Here is a 19,606-nt window from a genome sequence, read left to right as displayed (position 1 = left end):
CGTGGGTGCTAAGGGAAGGGTTAGGGAGTCCCATTCTGCCAGTATCCAAAGCTTAGCTCTTTGTTCTTCACCCTGCTCCTGCTCCGCAAGCCCATGCTAGGGATAATTAGACATGCTCAGTAATATTTCTAAATCTGGGCGTTACCCAGACAGAAGATAATCTATGTGAACTCGATATCTACTAGCTTCTCATAATCATAAAATGTCCATGGACCATGATCGCATATACTTGTAATACCAGCACTGGGGAGACTGGGAAGGGAGGATTGCTGAGAATTTGAGGTCAGCTTGGGTTACATAGTGAGTTCAAGGTCAGCCTGGAATACATAGAGGAACACAGTCCTGACCCCACCCCACCCCCACCCCTGTGCGCAAAGAAAAAAACCTAAACCCAGCTCTGCGACTTGCCCATAATCCCAGGAACTGGGAGAAAGTAGCAGGTGGATCTCTGAGTTCAAGGCTAGCCTGATCTACAGAGTTCTAGGACAGTCAAGGCTACACCAGAAACCCTACCTGCCATCTGAGGACCTACTTGAAGAAATCACGCTCTCCACAAATAGAGCACCCCACTTCCCCCTTGCATGTGAACCCCACCCTTGCAGTACATACTTGAAACACAAGCTCCTGCCACAGATAAAGCCCTCACCCCAGCTCCTTCTGATGCTTTAGCCCGAGCCCAGTACAGCAATAGCCAATATCCCTTAAGACAAAAGCCCTGCAGAGAGACAGACATGATAGGACATGACTTAAATCTAGCACTCAGGGGGCTCTCTCTGAGTTGAAGCCATCCTGAAAGTCTGCAAAGCAAGTTCCAGGCCAGCCAGAGCTGCATAGTGAGATCCTGTCTCAAAAATCAAACAAACAAAAAAGAGCTCTGGAAGGAATATATCTCAATGCAATAAAGGCCAAATATGACAAACCCAGGGCCAGGATCATATTGAATGGAGATACACTTGAAGCAATAATTCTTGCTTGGTAACTGTCTTGTATATGTAATTTTGCTATGTTAAAGTTAAAATCTTCCTTTTTATTTAGGTAGACAAGTGGAGGTAATGTGGGATTCCTCTCTGTATGCTGTAAATATGTTTTGTTACCATTGGTTAATAAAGAATCTTATTTGGGCCTATTGTAGTGCAGAATAGAGCAAGGCAGGAATTCCAAGCAGAGATAGATGAAAAAAGAAGGTGGAGTCAGATAGATGCCATGTAGCTGCCAAAGGGAACAGAAGCTTCCCGGAACCGCGCCAGTAAACCACGAGCCTCATGGTAATACACAGAATAAGAGAAATGGGTTAATTTAAGATATAAAAGCTATGTAGAAATACTCCTAATCTACTGGCTGTAACATGAGGGGCTGGCTTGTTGGGGTTTCTTCCCCTCCCAGTACCCCACAACCGGCAAGAAACAAAGAAAATCACACACAAGACTCCATAAGATTTTAAACTGATTGGCCCATTAGCTCAGGCATCTTGTTAACCCTTGTAACTTATATTAACCCATTATTATTATCTATGATAGCCATATGGCTTGGTACCTTTTTCAGCTGGGCAGGTTACATCCTGCCTCTTCGGTGGTCTGCGCAGGAGTGGTGGAGGGAGCTTCCTCCTCCCTAGCCTTCTCCTACTCTCATTGCCCCACCTCTACTTCCTGTCTGGTTGACCTGCCTATACTTCCTACCTGGCCAATCAGTGTTTTATTAAAATACATGATTGACAGAATACAGACAATTCTCCCACATCAACTGGCCAAACAGTATTATAATTAACATAGTTTCTGTGATTATTTCGGGTCTGGAAAGCCAAGAACAAATGAGCAGCCTCTGCCTATATACAGCCATTTGATTTTTTTTAAAGATGCCAAGGTTATATACTGGAGAAAAGATATTATCTTCAACAAATGGTGTGGAGAAACTGAACATCTACACACACACAAAAAAAAAAGACTAAAGGAATATTCTTATCTCTCACTCTACACAAAAATCAGCTCCAGATGCCTCAGGGGTCTCAGTGTAAAACCAGAAACTTCAAGAAGAAAAAGGAGGGCATACACAACAAGACACAGGCATGTGGAAGGGCTTTCTGAGTAGGACCCATGGTGCTCAGCAAAGAAGGCAAATGGGACAGGGGACTTCAGGTTCTGTAAACAAAGGAAACACTCAAGTGAAGAAGCAATCCTCAGGATGACAAGTTACACATCAAACAGAGGGTGAACATGGTGGCATGCAGGCAGACATGGTGTTGGAGAGATAGTTGACAGTTCTATGCATTGCACAGGCAACAGGAAGCAAACTGTTATCACTGGACATGGCTTGTGCATATATGAGACTTCAAAGCCAGCCTCCACAGTGACACACACAAGGTCACACCTACTGCAAAAAAGAACCTCCTAACAGTGACACTTCCACCGGGAGCCATTTCCTTTTAATCCTTCACATACCCTATCAACCAGTTATACCTACCATTCCCAGCATACAGTCAAAGGACCCTGTATCCTAGATAGATATCTGTATAACCAACCATGTTCATTGCTGCCCTGTTGACAAGACCTAGAAAATGGAACCAGCCTTGATGTCATCCAACAGATGAATGCATGATGAAAATATGGCATAACTACACAATGGAATTCTATTCAGCACTAAAAAAGAAAAGAAATTTGCAGGAAAATGAGTGAAACTGGAAAATACTCTACCAAGTACAGTAACCAAGGCCTGGAAAGACATGCTGTAGGACTTTTCTCATATGTGAGTCCTAGATTCAAAGTTTAAACTTCTGTGTTTAAACTGGAGTGAATATTATAGAGGCCAGGAGTCAAGGAAGCAACCATGAGGTAGAGGTGGTGGCAGTGTAGGAAGAAAACTAAAATAGGAAAAGAGTAAATTGTGTGTCACAAAGAAACAGAGGGGAAATGATGTGGTAGCACTTGGGAGGCAGAGGCAAGATAATCTCTGTGAGCTCAAGGCCAGCCTGGTCTGCAAGGCAAGTTTCAGGACAGCCAGGGTTGCTACACAGAGAAACTTTGTCTCAGAAACCAAAAAGGAAGAAAGAGGCGGGGGGGGGGGGGGGGGGGGGGCGAATGCTGAGGTGGTGATTAGAAAAGGAACTCTTCAGTGAACTCCATCAGATTGGCTTGTGGCCATGTCTGTGGGCGTTGTATTGATTCATGATTGATGTGGGAGGGACCAGGCCCCTCTGGGTGGGGCCAGTCCTGAGCTGGTGGTCCTTCGTTATAGAATAAAACAGACTGGGAAGCCACGGAATGCAAACCAGTATAGAACAATCCTGCATTGTCTCTGATTCAGTTTCTCCTTCCAGGTTCTTGCCTTGATTTCTTGTCCTGGCTTCTCTCAATGACAGACTATAACATGTAAGCTAAAATGAACCTTTTTTCTCGCCAAGCAGCTTTCCATCAATGTGTTATCACAGCAACAAAAACCAAACTCATGTATATAATAAGACCGACTGTTGAAGAGAGCACGGCTTGTATCAGAACACAGAGAAATTAAGTTAGAAGTGGGCTGGATGCTTCCTCCCTGGTGGCCAGTGTTCATGGTGCTCATGAATGCTATGCAAGATATTAGGAAGAGAAGTCATCAACCATCTAACACCGATATGGACCATTGACTTGCCAGTCAAAATATGCCCGTGGGTACAATAGTGTCATGTATGTTCTGGGGTAACCAACTGCTTCCTAGTGGGATCTGAGTCATGCTTCATTGGAAGGAATACATGCCTCATACTATAAACATGGTCGGAATCTATGACCGGGGGAAAATTCCTAAGGTGGAATCTAGTGGTGTTTTGCTAAATGGACAATTAGTCAAGTCTGGTAGCATATACCTTTAATCCCAGCACTTGGGAAGAATAAGCAGGCTGATTTCTATGATTCTGAGGCTATACTGGTCTATATAGTGAGTCCCAGGAAAGCCAGTGCTATATAGAGAGACCCTGTACCAAAACTCAAACACTAAATGGGCAATAAAACTATCTTCTAAATACTTACATTCATAGCTAGAGACTGGCACACCTATCAGAAAAGCCCCGAGGGGATGTAAGCAACAGTTAAAGCAGGGACTCACAACACACCAGAGTTCTAAGACTCTTGAGAGCTACAAACTAACACGGAAATTTCTAAAACTCCAAGACCCAGGGAGCATTGTGGAAGCAAGAGGTGTAAAGACAGTGAGAGCTGGAATGTTGTAGAAAATTATTTTAAGATGTGTTACATTTGTTTATGCTGTGGAATATTTGTTTAATGATACAAAGATGTGTTACATTCTTTTATGTTACATTTGTTTAACTCTGAGAAGCTGTGTTACTTTGTCTGTCTAAAACACCTGATTGATCTAATAAAGAGTTGAATAGTCAATAGAGGCAGAAGAAATAACAGGTAGGGCTGGCAAGCAGAAAGAATAAAGAGGAGGAGAAATCTAGGCAGGGAAGATCAATAAGCTAGAGAAGAAGGACTCCAGGAGCTAGCCATCCAGCTATAAAATAAGCCAGAGAGTAAGAATGAAAGGAATACAGAAATAGAGAAAGGTAAAAGCCGAGAGGTAAATAGCAGATAGAATGATTTAAATTAAGAAAAGCTGACTAGAAACAAGTCAAGCTAAGTCGAGGCATTCATAAGTAAGAATAAGAATCTTTGTGTATTTATTTGGGAGCTGGGTGACAGGCACCTAAAAGTGTAAAAAGTAAAACAAACAAACAAACAAACAAACAGAAAACAAAAACAACTAACACTACTGGAGGATTGGCAGGGAGACTGTGAACTGGTCATGCCATCATGAACATACAGCAGGTGTGACCACCTGTGCCAAACAGCACACACAGAAAGACGCTGCAGTAAAACGGTGATCAGTATGGAAAAAGAAGGAGTCACCAGAATGGGAGACACATTAGATAAGGCAATGGGGAAATGACCAGGATACAATATATGCAAGTAAGAAGCTGGAAGTTAAAAAGAAAAAGAAAAAAATGTAACTTTTCAACAGTTTAAGGAAAATCTGAACTCATCTTTTTGGTTCAGATGATATTTATGGTTCAGATGATAGAAGAAACAGAAAACTAATGAAGTCAAACATAGTCGATAATTTAAATTTTTTTTGATAATTTAAATTTTCTTTAACAAAATCTTCATCCAGTTCCTGTAACAGCCACTTAGGGTACCAGACCACGTATTTGATCACTTAATTCTTACAAATGCCATGAGTTCTTTTGCTCCAGTTTCATTTACATTGTGGAAACTTTTATTTTCAGTACCTTTCTTGACCAATGGGATAAAAGAGGATGTTGAAGAGGTCAAGGGACCAATGCCAAAGGCTAATAAATGACAGAACTGGTACTCCAACTCAGACCTTTAAATTCCAATATACTGATCTACCTTGAGATTTTCTGCAAGGTTATTATTACAAAAGACACACTATGGGGTTGGAAAGATCACAGATCACTCTTCCAGAGAACCTGCATTGTATTCCCAGGACTCACATGGTGCCTCACAAACTGTCTGTAAATCAGGTCTCAGAGAACCTGATGCCTCGTCTGGCCTCATCAGGCACTGTACACACATGATGCACACATACATGTGCAAGAAAAAAATCCATACACATAAAAGAAATAAAGTTTTTAAAAGACATACCAGTAGGGCTGAAGAGATGGCTCAGAGGTTAAGAGCATTGCCTGCTCTTCCAAAGGTCCTGAGTTCAATTCCCAGCAATCATATGGTGGCTCACAGCTATCTGTAATGGGGTCTGGTGCCCTCTTCTGGCCTGCAGGCATACACACACAGACAGAATATTGCATACATAATAAATAAATAAATATTTTTTAAAAGAAAACATACCAATATAATTTATGACTTCAAGATGATGATTATTTCAACCAAAACTGTTAAATATCTCTGACTGACTCTATTCTCAGTACGAGGGCAAATTGTAATGAGTAGGTTAGGTCCCGAAAGATGAATTTTAGAAGATACAAAGCTTTCACAGAAAGGGATTTTAATCTCACTGAAGAGTCAAGACAGAGGCCTGGGGTGGCTAGCGAGATGGCGCTGTATGGAAAGGCAAACAGACAACCTGAGGTCAAGCCCTAGGAGCTTCATGGAGGAGCTGTGACTTCATGGAAGCATTGTCCTGTCTCCATGCTCCCATGCTGTCCTCTGACCTCCACACATGACTGTGGCACACACATAAAACAAAACAAATAAGTAGAAAATTAATTGCTTTAAAGCATATGGAACAGAGTCTTAATCAATTTATGGTCGTTTTTGATCAGTGAACAGACATAACCAATAAAATAAGAGGATGTTGGAGAGGACTGGCAACCAATGTGGGAGGCAGAAGAAGGTCAGGTTGGGAGCTGGAGTAGAGTAGGCAGGAGGTTCCGATTTCAGCTCTTGGGTAGGCCCAAGTGCTTAAGACAGATTATTATGAAGTTTGGGGGACATGAAGTTGAATGACAAGGGTCTGGAGCCGGGGAGTGTCTCCAAACTGTTAGATTTTAACAGAAGGATGACCCCACAGTGCTTCACTCAACAACAGGAAGTATTGCATTTCTATGTCCAGCCTTTGTTAGAGAGCCTAAATATTTTTGTCACTGTCCATCAAGCACACACTTTTCTCCTACTTTTTTTGTGTGTATGTGTGTGTAATAATATTTTATATTTTTTTCATAATGAAACTCGCCTAAAAATCAGAAGGGCAAAGCTAAGTCACTAATGATCAGGCGATGGTAGCATGTTGATGGAGGTTTCTGTCCTGCCTGGTCCCTCAGCCATTCAGTCCCAAAGAAATACACAGAGGTCTACATGAATTATAAACTGGATGCCCTATTAGCTCAGGCTTCTTATTAACTCTTTCTTGTTGTGAGGAGTGTGGGGCCCCTTTGTTCCTTCCCGCCTGGCTAGCTTACACCCAAAATAATCACAGAGAAATTGTATTAGTTAAATTACTGCTTGGCCCATAAGCTCATACCCTGTTATTGGCTAACTCTCATATCTTGATTTAACCCATTTCTAATAATCTGTGTATCACCATGAGGTCGTGGCTTACCAGGAAAGATTGAGCATGTCTGACCTGGCAGCTCCATGGCGGCTCTCTGACTCTGCTCTTCCCAGCATTCAGTTCTGTATACTCCACCTACCTAAGGTCAAAGCAGTTTCTTTATTCAACCAATGAAAGCAACACATAGACAGAAAGACCTCCTAGACCACTTTCTTACATCTTAAATTAGCCCATAATTCCTGTCTGTGTTTGCCATGTGGCTTGGTACCATTTATCAGTGAGGCATTCTCAACTTGCTTCGTCTGTGTCTGGGTGACAACTGCATATTGAACCTTTTCTCCTCCCGGAATTCTCCTCTACTTCCTGCTTGGTGTCCCCACCTATACTTCCTGCCTGGCTACTGGTCAATCAGCAGTTTACTAAAATACAAGTAACAAATCTTTACAGGGCACAAGGCCATTGTCCCACTGTGGTAGCTTCAGGTCCCACTTCAGCTTCATTGTCCCACTTCAGGATTTGGAAGACAGAGGCAGATAGATCTTTGTGAGTTCAAGACCACCTTGAGCCACACAAGATCAATGCTGGACCAAATCCAGGTGGTGGAGGTTCACACCTTTAATCCCAGTACAAGGGAGTCATGCCTTAATCCCAGAACTGGAGGGAATATAAAATGAGGGGAGAGAAAGGCTTAGTCTGCTTAGTCTGTTTAGTCTGTGGTTGCCCAGCCTTGGTAGAGATAAGACTTCTCTAGTGACTTGGCTGCTTTGCCCCTCTGGTTTTGGGATTGAACACCAATATCTGGCTCTGCATTTTATTATTTATGCTACATTTGATGCCCTACTTTTGGGGTACAAATTCATGAGTAAGCCATTTGCCTGAGGCATTTTAGCCACCAACACCAGCCAGTACTTCACGTGGGGCTCCCACTGGAGCTGCACGTGGGGCTCCAGCCCTACCCAACTAGGCTTTCTTTTCTCTCTCTTTCTCTCTCTCTCCCCCACCCCTTGACTGTGGGTTATGGGCTCTCTCTGAACCCCCTTTTTCAGGCTGCTGCCAAACTAGGTAGCTGCCTTGAAATCCAGTCAGACTTCTACTGTTCTGTGTAGCAGTGGTCAGTCTCACATCTTTAAGTAATTAAACAAACAAAAAACAAATTGCTCCTGAAAAATACAAAGAGGAACTTCTATTAATTATTTACGTTATAAAATAGGGTTACAGAAAATTAACCCTGAAAGGTGAAAATTAAGAGATATTGATTGCAAACTTTTAATGACTTCCAAAGATTACTAGGAGACATTTCCCAGCTATGGCCTATTATTGGGATAAAATCTGATGAACTGATTCATTTAAAACCTAGATGACGGAAAAGACTTAGATAGTCCCAGGGAAATAGCAGTAGAAACTGAGAAAGAGTTGACTTCTACTGAAGAGAAATTACAGAGGATAATGTGGATTGTGTGGATCTGAATCTTAAATGCATTCTGGTCATATTATCCTCCAAATAATCTCCTACAGGAATCTTAATGCAGAGGGAAGATCCAAGAGAATGGATTTTTTTAGAATAAAAACAAAGTTAAAAATTAAAAACTTAAGTGGAAAAGATCTCTGAGTTAATTCTAAGAGGAAAATTGAGACTTCATCAATTCTGCAGACCCAGAAGAAATTATAGTACCTTTTAATAATGATGAAATTAACAAATTATGGGAAGAAAGTGAACCCTGGAAAAGAGCTTGTAGTAAATTTTTGGGGAGAGATTAACAACTATCCCAAAAGCAGGAGAATTCAACTTATAAAGAGAACTAATTTGATCCCTCCTCATATTCTACAGGACAAACCAATAACTGGAGTCCCCACCCACATTCTATACTGTTGCAAATAAATTGTAGTGCCTGTCCTATAGGGTTGGACATGAACCAGGAAAGGGGCTGGAGATTTAAACACATACACACAGAGACGAGACACAGGGACATGGATCATCCTTGAAACAAGGATACTGGTCTAGCAGAGGGCCTTCTGTGGGGTGAGCTGGCTTCCGGCCATGGCAGGGTCCCAGTGAGGAGGAGCTTGGGTGTTCCCCGACCCCATAGACGCCCAGGTCGCCCTGCAGTGCTGGCTACCCTCTCCCGCCTGCCATCCCAGCTCCCATCCAGGTACGAATTCCTATATTTCTCCCTTCCCCCTGGGGCCATATAATTTCCCCAGCTCAGCTGCCTTGCGAGCTGGGCCTGGGCTGTAGGCGCAGCCCGGCTCGAGGCAGTTCCTGGGTCTTAAAGGCCTCCCTGAGGACAGGTGGACCAGGTGCCAGCTCAGCCACATTCCTGACCAGCAGGAGCCCTGACTTCTAGCAGAGGGCCATCGGAGGGGTGAGTTTGCTTCAGGGCCTTGACAGGGTCCTGGTGAGGAAGAGCTTTGGTGTTCCCCGACCCCACAGTCGCCCAGGTCGCCCTGCAGTGCTGGCTACCCCCTCCCGCCTGCCATCCCAGCTCCCACCCAGGTACGAATTCCTATATTTCTCCCTTCCCCCTGGGGCCATAAAATTTTCCCCAGCTCAGCTGCCTTGCAAGCTGAGCCTGCATTGTAAGTGCATCCAGGAAAGAGGGAGTGCCTTTGCTTCAATAGCCTGCCTGAGGAAAGGTGGGCATTCTGTCAGTGAAGTCCCTGCCCAAGAAGGGAACCTGACCCAGTAACAGAAGTTCCAATAGAGAACATTTGAAGTAAGAGATGGGCAGACGCCAAGGAAAGACCTCATCCAACAATCTGAAAAACAACATGAAAACACCAGATCCCAAGGACCCTACAACAGAAGGGCTTGAACACCTTAACCCAGAAGAAGTGGAAAAAAGTGCCATTATGAAAGCAATAGAGTCCCTTAAACAGGATATGAATAACTCCCTTAAAGAATTGGATGAGAAATATAACAAAAAGTTTGAAGAAATGAGTATAGAAATTGATGAGAAATATAACAAAAAGTTTGAAGAAATAAGTAAATCCGTGAATGAGACCCTGAGAAACCAAGAAAAAACAATCAAACAAGTAAAGGAAACAGTGCAAGAATTGAAAACTGAAATGGAGGCAATGAAGAAAACACAAACGGAGAACCGGCTGGATATGGAAAACCTAGGTAAACGAACGGAGACTACAGAATCAAGCATAACCAATAGAATACAAGAGATAGAAGAACGAATCTCGGAATCTGAAGATACCATAGAGAAAATAAATGCTCTGGTCAAAGAAAACGGCAAATCCAACAAATTCTCTTCACAAAACATTCAGGAAATCTGGGACACAATAAAAAAACCAAATCTAAGAATAATAGGGATTGAAGAAGGAGAAGAACTGCAGATCAAAGGCCCAGAAAATATATTCAACAAAATTATAGAAGAAAACTTTCCCAACCTAAAGAACGATATTCCTATGAAGGTTCAAGAAGTATACAGAACACCGAATAGACTGGATCAGAAAAAAACATCCCCTCGCCATATAATAATCAAAACACAAAACATAAATATTAAAGAAAAAATTTTAAGAGCTGCAAAGGAAAAAGGTCAAGTAACTTATAAAGGTAAACCTATCAGGCTTACACCGGATTTCTCTATGGAAACCATGAAAGCCAGAAGATCCTGGATAGAGGTACTGCAGAAACTAAGAGACCATGGATGCAAACCCAGACTACTATACCCAGCCAAGCTATTGTTCACTATCAACGGAGAAAACAAAATATTCCAGGATAAAAACAAATTTAAACAATACGTAGCTACTAATCCAGCCTTACAGAGAATATTAGAAGGAAAATCACTACTGAAGGAATCGAACATTCCCAACACGGCCTACAATAACTCGAACATCTAGCGACCATTCACAAGCAAAAATCAAAGAAGAAAAACACATACACTCTACTACCTAAAAAAAAAAAAAATGACCGGAGTCAACAACCACTGGTCATTAATATCACTTAATATCAATGGACTCAATTCACCTATAAAGAGGCACAGACTTAGAGATTGGATACGAAAACAGGATCCAACATTCTGCTGTTTACAAGAAACACACCTCAACCACAAAGACAGACACCTACTCAGAGTAAAGGGTTGGGAAAAGGTTTTCCAAGCAAATGGACCTAAGAAACAAGTGGGCGTGGCCATTCTAATATCTAACAAAATCGACTTCAAACTACAATCAATCAGAAGAAATGGAGATGGACATTTCATACTCATAACTGGAACAATTCATTAGGAGGAAGTCTCAATCCTGAATATCTATGCTCCTAATATAAAGGCACCCACATATGTAAAAGAAACTCTTCTAGAACTCAAGGCGGTCATCAAACCACACACACTAATAGTAGGAGACTTCAACACTCCTCTCTCACCAATGGACAGGTCAATCAGACAGAAACCAAACAGAGAATTGAGAGATCTATTGGAGGTATTGAATCAAATGGACTTAACAGACATCTATAGAACACTCCACCCAAATAGGAAAGAATATATCTTTTTCTCTGCAGCTCATGGAACCTTCTCGAAAATTGACCACATACTCGGTAACAAAGCAAACTTCCACAGATACAAAAAGATATAAGTAACTACCTGTGTCTTGTCAGATCACCATGGACTAAAATTAGAATTCAACAACAATGCTCCCCCCAGGAAGCCAACAAACTCATGGAAACTGAACAGTCAACTACTAAATCACCCCTGGGTCAAGGAAGAAATAAAGAAAGAAATTAAACTCTTCCTTGAATTTAATGAAAACAAAGACACAACATACTCAAACCTACGGGACACTATGAAAGCAGTGCTAAGAGGAAAGTTCATAGCACTAAGTGCCCAATTAAAGAAAGCGGAGAAAGCACACATTGGAGACTTAACAGCACACTTGAAAGATCTAGAAAAAAAAGAAGCTGATTCACCCAGGAGGTCTAGAAGACTGGAAATAATCAAACTGAGGGCTGAAATCAACAAAATAGAAACAGAGAAAACAATCCAAAGAATAAATGAATCAAAAAGCTGGTTCTTGGAGAAAATCAACAAGATTGACAAACCCCTATCCAAATTAATCAAACGGCAGAGAGAGAACATGCAAATTAATAAGATCAGAAATGAAAAGGGGGACATAACAACAGACACAGAGGAAATTCAGAGAATCATTAGATCTTACTATGAAAGTTTATATGCCACAAAGTTGGAAAATGTAAAAGAAATGGACATTTTTTTAGATAAGTACCATATACCAAAGTTGAACCAAGAACAGGTGAACAATCTAAATAGACCTGTTAGTCGCGAAGAATTAGAAGCTGTTATCAAAAATATCCCTACCAAAAAAAGCCCAGGACCAGATGGTTTCAATGCAGAATTCTACCAGAACTTCCAGGAAGAGCTAATACCTATACTCCTTAACGTATTCCACAATATAGAAACAGAAGAGTCATTGCCTAACTCCTTTTATGAAGCTACAGTTACCCTAATACCAAAACCACACAAAGACACAACCAAGAAAGAGAATTACAGGCCAATCTCACTCATGAACATCGATGCGAAAATTCTCAATAAAATACTGGCAAACCGAATCCAAGAGCACATTAGAAAAATTATCCATTATGATCAAGTCGGCTTCATTCCAGAGATGCAGGGCTGGTTCAACATACGCAAATCTATCAATGTAATCCATCATATAAATAAACTGAAAGAAAAAAACCATATGATCATCTCACTAGATGCTGAAAAAGCATTTGACAAAATTCAACACCCATTTATGATAAAGGTGTTGGAGAGACTGGGGATACAAGGATCATACCTAAATATAATAAAAGCAATATACAGCAAGCCGACAGCTAACATCAAACTGAATGGAGAGAAACTCAAAGCCTTTCCACTAAAATCAGGAACGCGACAAGGCTGTCCACTCTCTCCATACCTCTTCAATATAGTGATTGAAGTTCTAGCAATAGCAATAAGACAACATAAGGAGATCAATGGGATTCGTATTGGAAAGGATGAAGTTAAACTTTCGTTATTTGCTGACGATATGATAGTTTACGTAAGTGACCCCAAAAACTCTACCAAAGAACTCCTACAGCTGATAAACACCTTTAGTAACGTGGCAGGATACAAGATCAACTCCAAAAAATCAGTGGCCCTCCTATACACAAAGGATAAAGAAGCAGAGAGGGAAATCAGAGAAACATCACCTTTCATGATAGCCACAAATAGCATAAAATATCTTGGGGTTACTCTAACCAAGAACGCGAAAGACCTATTTGACAAAAACTTTAAGTCTTTGAAGAAAGAAATTGAGGAGGATACCAGAAAATGGAAAGACCTCCCCTGCTCTTGGATTGGGAGAATCAACATAGTAAAAATGGCAATTCTACCAAAAGCAATCTATAGATTCAATGCAATCCCCATCAAAATCCCATCAAACTTCTTCACAGACCTCGAGAGAACAATAATCAAGTTTATATGGCAAAACAAAAAACCCAGGATAGCCAAAACAATCTTATACAATAAAAGAACTTCTGGAGGCATTACTATCCCTGACTTCAAACTCTATTATAGAGCTACAGTATTGAAAACAGCTTGGTATTGGCATAAGAACAGAGAAGTCGACCTATGGAATCGAATAGAAGACCCAGATATTAACCCACAAACTTATGAACACCTAATTTTCGACAAGGGAGCTAAAGGTATACAATGGAAGAAGGAAAGCATCTTTAACAAATGGTGCTGGCATAACTGGATGTCAACCTGTAAAAAAATGAAAGTAGATCCATATCTATCACCATGCACAAAAATCAAGTCCAAATGGATTAAAGACATCAACATTAATCCGTCCACTTTGAACCTAATAGAAGAGAAAGTGGGAAGTAGTCTACAAGATATAGGCACAGGAGGCCTCTTCCTAAGTAGGACCCCAGCAGCACAGACAATAAGAGAAACAATGAATAAATGGGATCTACTGAAACTGAGAAGCTTCTGTAAAGCAAAGGACACTGTCAGTAGGACAAAAAGGCTGCCTTCTGACTGGGAGAAGATCTTCACCAACCCCTCATCAGACAAAGGTCTGATCTCCAAAATATACAAAGAACTCAAGAAACTAGGCACTAAAACTCTAATTAACCCAATTTAAAAATGGGGTACTGAACTTAACAGAGAATTCACAACAGATGAACTTCGAATGGCCAGAAGACACTTAAGGTCATGCTCAACCTCCTTAGCGATCAGGGAAATGCAAATCAAAACCACTTTGAGATACCATCTTACACCTGTCAGAATAGCTAAAGTCAAAAACACCAACGATAGCCTATGCTGGAGAGGATGTGGGGTGAGGGGAACACTCATCCATTGTTGGTGGGAATGCAAACTCGTGCAGCCACTGTGGAAATCAGTGTGGCGGTTTCTCAGGAAACTGGGAGTCAACCTCCCTCAGGACCCAGCAATTCCACTCTTGGGAATATACCCTAAAGATTCCCTAACATACTACAAAAGCATTTGTTCTACTATGTTTATAGCAGCACTATTTGTAATAGCCAGAACCTGGAAACAGCCTAGGTGCCCCTCAATAGAAGAATGGTTAAAAAAGGTGTGGAACATATACACATTAGAGTTTTACTCAGTGGTAAAAAAACAATGACATCTTGAATTTTGCATGCAAATGGATGGAAATAGAAAACGCTTTACTGAGTGAGGTAAGCCAGACCCAAAAAGAGGAACACGGTATGTATTCACTCATAAGTGGATTCTAACCATAATTAAAGGTCTTTGAGCCTATTATTCGTGATCCTAGAGAAGCTAAATAAGAAGATGAACCTGATGAAGATTATTTAGCTATCCACCAGGAGGTAGGAAATAGACAAGAGTCCCAGGTAACCTCGGGTGCATGGGGGGGTGGGAGGGTTGATGGAAGGGGAGAGTGTTAGAGAGAAGGGAGTAGGGGAGGAACGGGGAAAGCTCGGTGGCCTGGGATGGGGGGGGGGGAAGGAAGGATGAATATGGGATCAGGGAAGAATATATTTCAACTAAGGGAGTCATTTTAGGGTTTACAGGAGACTTGATTATATATGGGATCCCAGGTCCAAGGAGAGATCCCCCAGATTGTTCTCTGGACAGAGGAGAGGGTGCCTGAATTGGCCGCGGCCCATAACCATACTGATGTGTATTTTGCTTATCACCATGGATCCTTCATCTGGCGAAGGACGGCGATACAGTCGGAGACCCACATTGGAGCACCGGACTGAGCCCCCCGAGGTCCAAATGAGGAGCAGAAGGAGGAAGAACATGAAAAACGAAATCAGTACTGCGAGGGATGCTATCACCCACTGATACAAGGGAACGGATCTAATGAGAGTTTACCGAGGCCAGTTGGACTGGGACTGAACGAGGACGTGATCTAGCCAGATTCTCGAAATTTGGCCGGATTCTCTGACTGTGGCTGGCCCGGGGTCTTTCTGAAAAGCCATTGACTATGACACTGGGACCTGTTTCCTCTGCATATGCTGGTTTTTGGGGATCCAGTCTGTTTGGATGCTCGCCTTCCTGGACCTGGAGGGAGGGGGAGGGAGCTGGAGCTTCCCACAGGGCAGGAAACCCTGACTGCCCTGGGGGACGGAGGGGAAGGAGGGGGGTAGTGGGGGGAGTGGGAGGGTGATGGGAGGGGGGGGGCGGAAATGGAAACTTTTATAATTTAATAAAATTTACTAAAAAAAAAAATTAAAGTATAACTAAAATCAAAAAAAAAAAAAAAAGAAACAAGGATACTGACTTTTATTGTGCTCCAGGAAAGCTTATATAGGGATCCTTAACTGATAGCCACGCCCCAGCTCTTGGGATTTTCAGTTGTAAAACCCTCCAGGAACCACTCCCCTGCCATGAAACTCATGAGGGTCTTGTGCTCAGAGCAGCTGCAGGCACAGGTAAACAAGTTGTTTCCTCTGTTCACTCCAACAGGCAAAGGGTCTGAGTCAGGCAAAGAAAGTCAAGGGGCCAGAGGTCTGTAGCCCCCAATAACAAATCTAGAAAGCATGTTAAAAAATCAGGAAATTTAAGTAAAATTGAAAAAAGCCTTTATCATTCTGTCCAAAAGTCAAAACTATATGCTATTCTTATGGTACAAGAAATTTTAAAGAACCTCTCAACATAGTTACCAATTCACAATAGCAGAAAAATAGCTGCTTTGCATATTGAAACTGTTGAATTTATAACAGATGATACAGAATTGACTTCATTATTATACAAATACAAGATATAATTAGGACTAGGCATCATCCCATATACATAACACACATCTGATCCTGTATGGGTCTGCCAGGTCCTCTAGAACAAGGTAATGCAGAAATCAATCACTGATTGGAAATGTGCTGAAGGCCTCAGAATTTTTAAAAAAAAACAAAAACAATAACAAAAAACCCACCATATCAATAGCAAATATTTTAAAAAGAACTTTTTCATTACATGGCAACAAGTCAAGAAGATTATAAGGAAATGTCCTACTTGTTCTTTATACAACCAAATACCACTCCCTAAAGGAAGCAACCCAAAGGATACTTGAAGGAATGAAATCTGACAGATGGATGTGTTCCATGCCATAGAATTTGGAAAACTAAAACATGCTCACCACACCATTGATACCTATTCACATTTTCAATGGGCAACTACCTTGAGTTCAGAAAAGGCTGATTTGGTAATCATGCATTTGCTAGAAGTTATGGCCATCATGGATGTACTTGCACAAATAGAGACAGACAATGCTCCGGCATATGTCTCTAAGAAAGTAAAACAGTTTTTTGCTTATTATAATATAAAACATATTACAGGTATACACATGATTATGTTTTATTGTCATTGGTTAATAAAGAAGCTGCTTTTGGCCAATAGCTTAACAGAGCAAAACCAGGTTGAAAGAGATATATATATAGAGAGAGAGTAGGCGGAGTCAGGAAGAAGCCATGTAGCCACCAGAACCTTGCCAGTAAGCCACAACCACGTGACAATACACAAAATAATGAAAATGGATTAATTTAAGATGTAAAGCTAGTCAATTAGAATCTAGAACTAATAGGTCAAACAGTGATTCAATTAATACAGTTTCTGTGTGATTATTTCTAGTCAGGGTGGCCAGAAAACAAACGAGCAGCCTCCCCCAACAAATTGGCATGCCAATGTGGTTGACTATATCAGAGTTTGAGGCCACCTTGGACACAGAGCTAGTAGTTCCAGGACAACCAGGACTACAGAGAAACCCTGCCCGAAATAATCAAATAATAAATAAATTATTTTTCAAAGCTATAAACCAAAATTTACAGCTGTTTCCTTTGTCTCTAAGATTGAGAGAGGTCTAACCACCACTCCCGCGACACACTTTCCTTTCTTTTGGAGACAGGTTCTCCCTACATAGCTCAGGCTGGTTTTGAACCTTTCAACCTCCTGCCTCTGTGCCTCCAGTGCTGGAGTTACAGGCATGCACTTCCATTTCCATTGTTTTCTTCTTTATGTTTTTCTGCCTCTTCCGCATTACATATTTGGTATAAGTTAACAAATAGTAAATAGAACAGAATACACATTAGGAAACATAAAAATGCAGTGAGCATTAAATAATAACTATATGAATAAATTAATTATTTAATAAATTAAGTAATATATAAATGTAAACCATCCGAGCACTACATTTGCTTTTCTTTCTTTTTTTGATTTATCTTTCTTCCTTCCCCTAGCAGAATAGAGTTGATACACTCAGGGGATCAGCACAGAACTGTTAACAACTTTGCTAGGGATGCCCCTTCTGGCCTCAGCAAAGCTGTTGTTACATTGGGGAAGCCTTTCCCTAGAGCAGGACTGTATACTGCTATGCTTACTGTGACCTGTGATATTCTTTGGCTCCCAATTGCCAGAATATTTTTCCATCTGAGCTGTAGCATTTAGTATTCCTTGGCTCCCAACTGCCAGGGTACCTTTCCATTTGAGCCACAATGCTCACAGTCTCAAAGTCAAAGAAACAGAAAATAACAGCAAAAAAAAAGGGTGGGGGGGAACATTCAGGTCTCAGTAGTTGTAAGCATCCAAAAAGGAGCTACTAAAGGTGACATGAAGCACAGTTCTGTACCATTCCTTCCTAGCCATGGCCAGCACCCATACTTTTCTCCTTTCCTTTTGGTCACCTGGGAGGCTTCTGCATGTAAGGTGGTTTTCAGAGTCCAGATCATTACAGACTTGGGAGACTGATGGTTGCCAACCCTTTCTCCAGTGCTTATAACCCCAAGCCCCAGTGGGAGGGGCCTGAAATATTTTCCAGGTTGGCTCTGTACACAATGCTCATAGCTCCTACCAGGCCACTCTCTGCTTAGGCCATTGTGTTGGTTGGATTTTGTTTGTTTGCTACTGTTTTTGGTTGAGACAGGGTTTCTCTTTGTAGTCCTGGTTGTCCTGTAACTCACTCTATAGACCAGGCTGGCCTTGAACTCACAGAGATCCACCTGCCTCAGCCTCCCAAGTGCGGAGATTAAAAGAATGACCCACCACTGCCTGGCTTGGGTTTTGCTTTACAATTAGAGTCAAGGGAGGAGTACCTGGGAAGAGGGAAGCTAGATTGAGAAAATGCCTCCTTTCCATTGACCTGTAGGTAAATCTGCCTTGATTTATATTAGTGTGGGAGGGCCTGGTGGAATACCCTTGGGAAGGCGGTCCTAGGCTGTCTAAGAAAGCAGGCTGAACAAACTACCTAGAGCAAACCAGTGTACAGCACTCTTCCTTAAGCTCTACTTCAGTTTCTTTCCTCCAGGTTCCTGCCTTTAGTTTCTGACTCAACTTCTCTCAGTGATGGATATGACCTAAGTGTTGTAAGATAAAATAAATGTTTTTCTTCCCAAGTTGCTTTTGGTTGGCATTTTATCGAAGCAGTAGAAAGTCAGCTAGAATGGTCATGTAGTGATGGCATGTGGCAGCCTTGAGCATACCCTCCATTCAGAGAAGCCCAGGCTCTGTCTTGTCTCTGATATCAATGCTTGTTTATGTGAATCTCTTCTCTGCAGCTACATAGCCTAAAACCCTTATCTCACTGTAGCTGTTTGTTGTGTATAGCAAGAGCCTGTTCCAACTCCCAGCACACACACGCACACGTAGGGCAAATAAAAACCCAGAGACAGGTATTGGGGTTCAACCCAAAAAACCAGAAAGGCAAAGCAGCCAAGTCACTAGAGAAGTCTTACCTCCACCAAGACTGGGTGATCGCAGACTGATGTGGGAGGTGATGGATGCTATGATTATGTTTTATTGCCATTGGTTAATAAAGAAGCTGCTTCTGGCCAATGGCTTAACACAGTAAAACCAGGCTGAAAGATATATATATATAGAGAGAGTAGGTGGAATCAGGGAGAAGTCATGTAGCTACTGGAACTTTGTCGGTAAGCCACAGCCATGTGGCCAGACAAAAAATAATGGAAATGGGTTAATTTAAGATGTAAGTGCTAGTCAGTAAGACGGTAGAGCTAATAGGTCAAACAGTGATTTAATTAATACAGTTTCTGTGTGATTATTTCTAGTCAGGATAGCCAGGAAACAAACAACCAGCCTCCCCCAACAAATTGGCATGCCAACATGGTCAACTATATCCACGTTAA

The sequence above is a fragment of the Myodes glareolus genome, chromosome 2, assembly GCF_982192425.1.
Source record: "Myodes glareolus chromosome 2, mMyoGla1.1, whole genome shotgun sequence".
Lineage (NCBI taxonomy): Eukaryota > Metazoa > Chordata > Mammalia > Rodentia > Cricetidae > Myodes > Myodes glareolus.
The sequence above is the reverse complement of the archived record's forward strand: the minus strand, read 5'-3'. Positions refer to the sequence as shown.